We start from the raw sequence: 11637 nt of genomic DNA, 5'->3' as shown, positions 1-11637 counted from the left end.
TATTTTTTCTCCATTTTCTTATTTTCACTATTAATAACACGGACGATTGTAAAACTATTAGTAATTTTTATTTTTTCTATAATTATTTTACTATTTTTCCAGCGAGACAAATGAAGATAATATTATCAAGAAACAAAACCGGGTTTATCAAAACTAGGTACTATTATTTGGTGCTTGTTAAAATAGATTTGACAGAGCGATTTCTTTAAATATATCGTTTTTAAGCAAAAGTAATATTACGTAATGAATTGTCATGTCGAAAATAGAAATATATCCAAAAAATTACGAAAATTCATCGAGTAGAAAGTTATTTACAGTTAAAAGTAATATTTACGGAAAATGGAAAAGTGGGTCGTGTCACGGCCACTGACCCGTGATCACACGCAGGGGGCATAACTCGGAACGCAAAATTCAGATTACACTATAATCGCTTTTGACATTTGTAGCCTAAAGCGAGAGACTTTTTTTTTTTTTTACTAAAAACATAACAGTTGTTCTACTTCATGAATTTTCGTAATTTTTTAATATGTTACTATTTTCGACATGATAATTAAGTATGTAATATTGTTTTTTCTTAAAATGACATTTTCATATTTTTTTTTTTGGTATTATTATACAAACACCGTGACAGCGAATTAGTAAAATCTTTTACGTAGTATTCTGTTACGTTTCGGTGTGCTGAACACGAATCTGAAAACTGGGTTAGGGTTAGGGTTAGGGTTAGGGTACATTTTTTTCTACTAATTCGCTGTCACGGTATTTGTATAAATTTACCTTTTTTTTTAAATCGATCTCTCGACTCTATCGTAACAAGCACCAAATATGTTTGCCGTGTCAGTTTTACCGTGGCCTTCGTTATAAAGATGGCCGGCCAGCTGAAAAAATGACGTCATCGCCGAGGTCCCAACAAGCAAGATATGTGGAACTCTTAGACTGTCAATAATGAACAGTAATTTTTACAGACAGCGTTACAAAACTTCAAAATTGGATTGAAATAAAGAAAGAACACGATGATTTATACTGAAACTCATCTAATATTAATAATAAAAAAATAATAAAACACAAGTTGTTTGTTTAAGTATTATAAGCAATTGAATATTTTGTTGTATTATAGATTTTAAAGATCAGAATGCGTTCTTTAATTACTTATAAATTACATTTTTAAAAAGTGAAGGAACACGATTTGATTTGTAGTAAACCTGAAGTTTATTTAATATAATTAAATGAAAATGTTATCAAAGGCAAGATAAGTTACTTTTCTACCAAACTGGACATATTTTTCGTGTTTTTATTCAATGTAACATGTTTATTCAGTTCGAAAACCATACAGTGTTTACCGAATTTAGGAAAACTCGTCCCGGGAAAACTCGTCTCGGGAAAACTCGTCTCCGGAAAACTCGTCTCCGGAAAACTCGTCTCCGGAAAACTCGTCCCCTTTCGCTAGATAGGAAAACTGGTCCCTTATTGAATAAATATCGATTGAAAACACATTTTATGATCGTTCTTGAAGGAGATATTGCTTTTTAAAATAGACTATAGCCCCCTCAATATTTAAAAAAAAATATTTTTATTTGTTTAATGTTTTTTTTTTTTTTTTTTTTTAAATAAAATCGATTGTCCGTTTTCTACCTAACTGGCTAAGTTCTTAGTGGTTTCACTTATTTTAAAGCGTTTATTATGTTCATACAAAGTTAATTACAATTTTTTGGGTTCTTACTTTAACGATTTTTTTTTTTTGAGTCATAAAAACAATAATAAAAAAACAAAACAAAAAAATTAAAAACTGGGAGCGTTACTTTTTTGTTTTGGTTTTTTAATTATGATAGTTTTTTGTTGTTATGTTTTCGTTTTCTCTCATACCAAATGACTCATGCGTTATTTAAAATTATAATTCTATCAGGGTTTGTATTACTGTACACATTGATTCGAAAAAGTTGTATTTTTAAAATATAATTTAGAGAGGGGGGGGGGTTAAAACTATATCTCCCTCCGAAAAACAACCAACAAAAAATGAAATTAAAAATATTCTTGATACACGATAGCGGAGTTTTCAATAAAATTAATTAATAAATTTATTTAGTGATTACTTTTTCTCTTAATGATTGATTTTAGAATTTTGAAGTAAAAATTAAAAATGAGTTAACGAGAGATTGTTAGCACATGGCATCTCTCGCGCCAAAAAAATATTTCGCTTTTAATTTATTAGTTAATTTTTGCAAAATTTGACAGGACGACAATAAATGTTGATAATTGATAAAATTATAATTTTAAATAACGCATGAGTGCATTTGGTATGAGAGAAAAAACAAAACCATAACAAAAAAAAACAAACTATCATAATTAAAAAACCAAAACAAAAAAAGTAACGAAGAATCGAATCGCTCCCTGATTTTAAAAAATTTTTTTGTTTTGTTTTTTATTATTATTGTTTTTATGACTCCAAAAAACATCGTTCAAATAAGAACAAAAAAATTTGGTATTAACTTTGTATGAACATAATAAACGCTTTAAAATAAGTGAAACCACTAAGAACTTAGCCAGTAAGGTAGAAAATGGACACTTAGAAAATCAATTTTATTTAAAAAAAAAAAAAACTTTAAACAAGTTAAAATATTTTTTTTAAATATTATGGGGGGCTATAGTCTATTTTAAAAAAACAATATCTCCTTCAAGAACGATCATAAAATGTGTTTTCAATCGATATTTATTCAATACGGGACGAGTTTTCCTACCTAGCGAAAGGGGACGAGTTTTCCTACCTAGCGAAAGGGGACGAGTTTTCCAGAGACGAGTTTTCCGGAGACGGGTTTTCCCGAGACGAGTTTTCCCGGGACGAGTTTTCCGAGCACCGTGTTTACCAATAGCAGTGTCAGAAATTTCGTGAAAATAGTGAATAATTCCACCCCATCTTTCCAAGCTTATAACTCCTCGAAAAATGTAATTCAAGCCCTAATTTTTTTTTTCAATTAAAGGAGCAAGGACCAAGGTTTTATTAAAAAAAAAACAAAGTGTTTTTTTTAAAAAAAAGGTTTTAAACTTCGGACTTTACAGGTAAATTTCTAAAAAAGGCATTTTTTTTTTTTGTTTTAAATTTGAATATATTATTTATTGACCTTTTCTCTTCAATTTGTGATATATAAAACTCCGACATAAATTAATTATTTACTTTTTAAGAGAAAGTTAAAAATGGGTGACACTTGGGGGGGGGGGCGTGAATTAAAAAAAAAACGTTTGTCTAAAATATTATATTCGGTTTATTGGAAAGAACATAAAATTTCACATTGACCCTGAAAATATCGTAAAAATAGAATCAATAGAAAAATTTTGATAGATTTTTGTAAGTTTAAAAATTGAAAAATATTGAGTTCGGGAAATTCATTACTGTTTTTAAAAATACTATTAAAAAACCACCGAATATATATCAAGTTATGTCACGGTAACTTATATTGAGCAAATTTCTAAGAGTATTTTGTCTAGTTTATTATTTATTACACCTTTTTCCGAACTTACCGTGTTAAAGAGAGAGTCGGCCGCCATTTTAAATTTTCCAATACATCGGTAAACACTGTATGTTTTTCGAGCTGAATAAATATGTTACATTGAATAAAAACACAAAAAATATATCCAGTTAGGTAGAAAAGTAACTTATCTTGCCTTTGATAACATTTATTTGTTATATATTAGTTTTTTGACAACTTTTTCGAATCTATGTGTACAGTAATACAAACCCGGAAATTTCAAGATGGCGTCTGACTCCCTCTTTAACACGGTAAGTTTGGGAAAAGGTGTTATAAATAAAAAACTGGTTAAAATACTGTAAAAAACTCGCTCAATATATGTTACCGTGACATAGCTTGACATATATTTTTTCTAGTTTTTTTATTTATAACACCTTGTTTTTGGAGCTGAATAAACATGTTACATTGAATAAAAACACGAAAAATATATCTAGTTTGGTAGAAAAGTAACTTATCTTGCCTTTGATAACATTTATTTGTCATATATTTGTTTTTTGACAACTTTTTCGAATCTGTGTACATTAATACAAACCCGAAATGAACGCGCGTTTTTTTTTTTTTTTTTTACTTTTAAGTTTCATATATATATATATATAGAATTTAGGAAAACTCGTCCCGGGAAAACTCGTCTCGGGAAAACTCGTCCCCTTTCGCTAGGTAGGAAAACTGGTCCCTTATTGAATAAATATCGATTTTATGATCGTTCTTGAAGGAGATATTGCTTTTTAAAATAGACTATAGCCCCTCCCCTAATATTTAAAAAAAAATATTTTTATTTGTTTAATGTTTTTTTTTTTTTTTTTTTTTTTTTTTTTAATAAAATCGATTGCCCGTTTTCTACCTAACTGGCTAAGTTCTTAGTGGTTTCACTTATTTTAAAGCGTTTATTATGTCCATACAAAGTTAATTACAATTTTTTTGTTTCTTATTTTAACGATGTTTTTTGGAGTCATAAAAACAATAATAAAAAACAAAACAAAAAAATTAAAAACAGGGAGCGATTCGATTTTTCGTTACTTTTTTGTTTTGTTTTTTAATTATGATAGTTTTTTGTTGTTATGTTTTTGTTTTCTCTCATACCAAATGCATTCATGCGTTATTTAAAATTATAATTTTATCAATTATCAACATTTATTGTCGTCCTGTCAAATTTTGCAAAAATTAACTATTAAATTAAAAGCGAAATATTTTTAATTTTTTAAATTTTTACTTCAAAATTCTAAAATCAATCATTCAGAGAAAAAGTAATCACTAAATAAATTTATTAATCAATTTTATTGAAAACTCCGCTATGGTTTATCAAGAATCTTTTTAATTTCATTTTTTGTTGGTTGTTTTTCGGAGGGAGACATAGTTTTACCCCCCCCCTCTCTAAATTATATTTTAAAAAATATTAAAATTTGGGTTTGTATTACTGTACACATAGATTCGAAAAAGTAGTTAAAAAAACAAATATATAATAAATAAATGTTATCAAAGGCAAGATAAGTTGGGTTACCCGATAAGTTACTTTTCTACCAAACTGGATATAATTCTCATGTTTTTATTGAATTTAACATGTTTATTCAGCTCGAAAAACATGCCGTGTTTACCGATGTATTGGAAAATTCAAAATGGCGGCCGACTCTCTCTTAAACACGGTAAGTTCGGGAAAAGGTGTTATAAATAATAAACTAGACAAAATACTGTTAAAAAACAACCGAATATATGTCAACTTATGTCACAGTAACATATATTGAGCGAGTTTCTAACAGTATTTTGTCTAGTTTATTATTTATAATACCTTTTCAATATATGTTACCGTGACATAACTTGACATATATTCGGTGGTTTTTTAATAGTATTTTGTCTAGTTTATTATTTATAACACCTTTTCCCGAACTTACCGTGTTAAAGAGAGAGTCGACCGCCATTTTGAATTTTCCAATACATCGGTAAAGTCGGTAAACACTGTATGCTTTTTGAGCCGAATAAACATGTTAAATTAAATAAAAACACGAAAATTATATCCAGTTTGGTAGAAAAGTAATTTATCTTGCCTTTGATAACATTTATTTGTTATATATTTGTTTTTTGACAACTTTTTCAATCTATGTGTACAGTAATACAAACCCGAACGAGAAATAATGTCCGGTATATCACATCTTAGGGGTCTTGATAATCGCTAAAAAATAGAAAATTAAAGAAATTACGGTCGACCTAGACGAGAGGATCCAAAATGGCCGACCAGGACTGAGATATGACACGTGCCGTTGTTTCCTTAATAAATTATTTCAGTTAGAGCCGATGAATTGTCAGATATTTTTTTTTTTTTTTTACTTCGTTTTGTTTTGGTAAGGTTTCATTATTATTTAACATTTATTTGTGTGTAAGTTGCTATTTATTAGTATAAGCTCGAGCCGTTGTTTCCTTAATAAATTATTTCAGCTAGAGCCGATGAATTGTGTGTAAGTTGCTATTTATTAGTATAAGCTCGAGCCGTTGTTTCCTTAATAAATTATTTCAGCTAGAGCCGATGAATTGTCAGATATTTTTTTTTTTTACTTCGTTTTGTTTTGGTAAGGTTTCATTATTATTTAACATTTATTAATACATGAGATATTTCTTCCTAACTGAAATAATTTATTAAGGAAACAACGGCACGTGTCATATCTCAGTCCTGGTCCTGGTCGGCCATTTTGGATCCTCTCGTCTAGGTCGACCGAAATTACTGATGGAGATTTGGTTTTAAAAAGAAAATAATAAATTTTAATATTTTTTTAAATATAATCTAGAGAGAGAGAGAGAGAGAGAGAGAGAGAGAGAGAGAGAGAGTGAGGGAGGTAAAAACTATGTCTCCCTCCGAAAAGCAACCAACAAAAAATGAAATTAAAAAGATTCTTGATAAACGATAGCGGAGTTTTCAATAAAATTGATTAATAAATTTATTCAGTGATTACTTTTTCTCTTAATGATTGATTTTAGAATTTTGAAGTAAAAATTAAAAATGAGTTAACGAGAGATTGTTAGCACATGGCATCTCTCGCGCCAAAAAAATATTTCGTTTTTAATTTATTAGTTAATTTTTGCAAAATTTGACAGGACGACAATAAATGTGGTAAATTTATACAAATACCGTGACAGCGAATTAGTAGAAAAAAATGTACCCTAACCCTAACCCTAACCCTAACCCAGTTTTCAGATTCGTGTTCAGCACACCGAAACGTAACAGAATACTACGTAAAAGATTTTACTAATTCGCTGTCACGGTGTTTGTATAATAATACCATAAATGTTGATAATTGATAAAATTATAATTTTAAATAACGCATGAGTGCATTTGGTATGAGAGAAAACAAAAACATAACAACAAAAAACTATCATAATTAAAAACCAAAACAAAAAAGTAACGAAAAATCGAATCGCTCCCTGTTTTTTAATTTTTTGGTTTTGTTTTTAATTATTGTTTTTATGACTCCAAAAAATATCGTTAAAATAAGAACAAAAAAAATTTGTAATTAACTTTGTATGAACATAATAAACGCTTTAAAAGAAGTGAAACCACTAAGAACTTAGCCAGTTAGGTAGAAAACGGACACTTAGAAAATCGATTTTATTTAAAAAAAAAAAAAAAGAAAACATTAAACAAGTAAAAATATTTTAAAGAAATATTAGGGGGGGCTATAGTCTATTTTAAAAAATAATATCTCCTTCAAGAATGATCATAAAATGTGTTTTCAATCGGTATTTATTCAATAAGGGACCAGTTTTCCTACCTAGCGAAAGGGGACCAGTTTTCCGGAGACGAGTTTTCCCGGCACCATATATATATAAGTATTTTTAAATTTTATCTTTCTAGCTTTAAAAAAAAGTTTAAAAATGTTATCAGCCGGCATAATTTATTTTTAAATATTGAAAATTTCAGGAAAATTAATTTTTGCTAAATTTTTAAAACGTGTCAACAGCTTAAAAAAATCATCTCTTCAAAAGAGTCGATGTTGTCTCGCATTTTCATTAGTTTTGTATGCTGTAAAAAATTTTTTTTTAATATTAGCAATTTATTTGACGCTTCTTTTGAATGGTAAAAAACTTAGGATGATAATATTGAATTAAATTATAGTTACATCGTGTTAAATACAGGGGGGAGCACGTTAAAACTTAGTTTGTTGAATGGAGATATCCACGAGTTACTACCGGTGTTTACCGGTGTAAAGAAACAACTAATGGACTACCCGTGATGACGTCAGCAGATTAAATTATTTTTGCCCACCGGCCATCTTGTCTTTTAAGACGGTCTTGGTTTTACCCTCGGGCCCGAAAAGCCGGCCGAATCTAGCTCATTCTTGTAACGGCTTTTTACTTGTTGACTCCGATATATTGCTGATCCTGTTCTAGAAGGTTCATCGTCTCAGGCATTATTGGCTTCTTTCTTTGAGAAGAGGTTAGTTTATTGGTAATTGTCTGAAGCACCTCTGCTGAGGCATTTTTTGCAGGTCATGGCCCTCCCCCTCTAAACTTTTAATCCAATTTTCCAACCCTGGTGTCACATTTCTCACTGTAGGAGAGAGATAAATATCTAGATGTTAATCATGAAAGCTGCATGTCCAATGCTTTTGGTGAAAAACCATGGCAGACCCAATAATTCCTATTTCAGTCACCTAAATTATTTAGAATGAAATGCGTTTCAGCACGCTTGTACTTTGTAGGAAGGGAGAGTTTAGCTCTTTCCCATTGCAAGGTCAGAATGTACGATTGAGAAGTTAGCACCCCTGAGGAAAGGCATTATGACCTGCAAAATGTACCTGAGCAGCCCCGTCGACATTTTCCGGTAAGGGCACCTCAAGCAATTAGCAATGAACTAACCCCTTCTCAAAGAGAGAAGGCAAAGCTTGGAAGCGTGGACCTCCTAGAACTGTACAGAACACCGCAAAATCAACAGGGACTGGATTATTATAGGAATAGTCTAATCTCTGGTAATTTTGGAGGCCCAGAATAAAAATTCCTAGCTGAGCCAGTGGTACTTTGTTGGAATAGGTATCCAAGAAAATTTTAGTACTTAGGTTATCAGTGGTTCTCAACTCATTTCAGGCTATGGTCCACCAGCTCAATTAAATAATATTGTGGACCAACACAATACATGCACCAAGCATTTTGGTTTGATATATATTTCTTCAAAACAGAATTTCGAAAATTTATGTAAAATAATTACAGGTAACATTTTAATCTGAAATATATTTCTTTCAATAATAATATCTTGAAATTACATGAGCATTCATGCATCATTTTGCAATAGAATGTATGTTTAAAAAATGAAATGTATTAAAAAAATGAAATGTAAGTTAAAAAATGAAATGTATGTTAAAAAATGAAATGTTAAAAAGATAAAATATATGTTAAAAAAATGAAATGTATGTTAAAAAATGAAATGTTAAAAATGAAATGTATGTTAAAAAATGAAATGTATGTTAAAAAAATGAAATGTTAAAAATGAAATGTATGTTAAAAAATGAAATGTTAAAAAAATGAAATGTATGTTAAAAAATGAAATGTATGTTAAAAAATGAAATGTTAAAAATGAAATGTAAGTTAAAAATGAAATGTAAGTTAAAAATGAAATGTATGTTAAAAGAATGAAATGTATGTTAAAAAATGAAATGTTGTTAAAAAATGAAATGTTGTTAAAAAATGAAATAATTAAAGAATATACAATAAATATTTTTAATTGCCTGTTAATAAAATACGCTTAAATATGATATTTTAATTCATACAGATTTCATATTTATTATTATCAACCCAATTATCTATTGCTTATTATATTGTACCCAATATATATCAGGTTGACAAGAAAGTTTCTGCAGTTTTTAACTTTTAAATTCAGATGAACATATCTCGGCTCAAACAAAAATTTCTTGATCGAAATAAGCACTGTCAAATTCAACACACTTTTGCTAACGCAAAACAAGTTTATTTATGACAGTAACATAAAAATCTTGCGTTCTGGTGGCGATGAAGTCGCTGGAGGTGTTTTTGATATTGCTTAGGCTTTTGAAGCATTTCTCACACAAAAAGTTGTTGAAATGCTTGAAAAAGTCAGTAGGTGAGAGGTGTGGAGAGTATGGCAAACGAGACAGAGTTTTGTAGCCCAATTCATTCACCTTCTGCAGGGTCAGTTTAGCAACGTGTAGTCGGGCATTGTGGTGGAGGAGAATTGGGCTTTTTCTGTTGACTAATGCTGGGCGTTGTCGAAATTTCTGATGCATTTCATTGATTTGTTGATATTACTTTTGTGCCGTAATAGTTTCGCCTGCATTTAAAAAATTGTAATGGATGAGACTGATCGCAAACCACCAAACAGTCAACATGACCTTCTTTTGGTGCAACTCTGGCGTCGGGAAGTGTCATGGAGCTTCGTCAGCATCTAACCACTGAGCTGAGCCTCACCAGTTGTCATAAAGAACCAACTTTTCATTGCTTGTCACAATCCGGTCGAGAAACGAGTCATTTTTGTTCTCTAAAAGAAGGGAAGATGACACTTCATAACAGCGTTTCTTTTGGTTGTTGTTCAATTCATGAGGCACCTATTTATCAAGTTTTTCTAATTTCTCTCAAGTGGTTGGAAATCGTTGTATACGTTATGTCTAATTCAGGAGCAAATTCTCAAACAGTTGTGTGTGGATTGGCTTCGACTAAGGCTCTTAATTGATCATTGTCAACATCTGATGACTGACCATTACACTCATCATCTTTAAGACTCATTGCCACCACAAAATTTCTTAAATCACCATTGTGCTGTGTGTTCAGTAGTAATTCTCGGGCCAAATGTTTCGTTGATATTGCAAGCTGTTTCAGCAGAATTTTGGCCTAGCTTGAATCGAAATAATTGAAATAGTAGATATTTCAAAAGTAAAAAAAATATGACTTATTTGGCATCAGCCAGAATTGAAACCAAAACATTTAGTACTCCAGCTTTAGATGCTACCATTTGAGCTATCATCAGATGAATAAGAAATAGTTAAAAAGAACTATCTTTAATGTATATATATTTACACATGCATACAAGAGATCTTTAAGTCGATTTCCACCTGCCAAGTTCCAATTTCTTTCAATTTTGACCTCTTAGCAGCTATTTTTACCAGTTAAAGACCCATAAAAAAAGATCCGCAAAAATGCTATCATTTTACTTGCCTCGCGTTGTTCTGCAATCTCACGTTTCTGGGTTGTTGCAATTTGAAAAAATGGAGACAGACAGACATAGTGAGTTTTATATATAAGATTTCCAATTTGATTAACTCATTTTTTCTTGCAACCAGACTTTTGGATTCTCTTCTGACTGACAAGCTTCAATCTTAGGAGTAGTACTTGATAATGCACAATGAATATCAATTTTCACTGCAAGCCGATTCCTTTGTCTCAACTTAATGTGTAAATATGAAAATCTACTCACATCTGAAATGATCAAAGGGTCGCATCTTTTGCGGATCAGGATCTGATCACTTTCATCAAACATCAACTGATAGTTAAGATGTGATAGAAAAAGATAACATTCCTCGCTTGAAAAAAAAAAGGTGAACACAAGCAATGAGCCTGCGTGTATGAAAAGGAGTCAAGTATGAGCATGTGTTACTTGTTATATCGCATCACAAGTGTTCGGACGAGTTTTGCCACTTAACTAATTATACAAATCCTCCAAGATGCACCCTTCCCACTTTTAATTTTTTTATCCTTAACATTTGCAAAATGGCATTTATCTTGGAAAAAACATCCCCCATTTTCTAACATTTATCCTCCATTTTTTTCCTCCCCTCAAAAACCACTCCCATTTAAGAACTGACCTGCTTGTTTTTGGTTCTGAAGAAACCGGAAAACAGTAAGCAGTTTATTATTTAGAAAGGGTTATTAACCATTTTTTTTGTTTTTTCCCCACTCCTTGTGTTATTCAAATAAATTTTTGTACATGAATATAATTTTGAAAAATAAAACTTGGAATAAATTCGGGGATATCTTAAGTAGGATGACCTCTATAGTAAATGTGGTATTGTGGTAATTGAGATGATTCTAGAATAACCACATTTTATCAATTTAAACCAAGGATGACTGACAACATGCTTTCCCCTCACTCTTTTCATGATCTTGCACCTAA

This window comes from Euprymna scolopes, chromosome 29, assembly GCF_053919585.1.
Source record: "Euprymna scolopes isolate OS-2025 chromosome 29, ASM5391958v1, whole genome shotgun sequence".
Taxonomy (NCBI): Eukaryota; Metazoa; Mollusca; class Cephalopoda; order Sepiida; family Sepiolidae; genus Euprymna; species Euprymna scolopes.
This window is presented reverse-complemented; position numbering follows the sequence as displayed.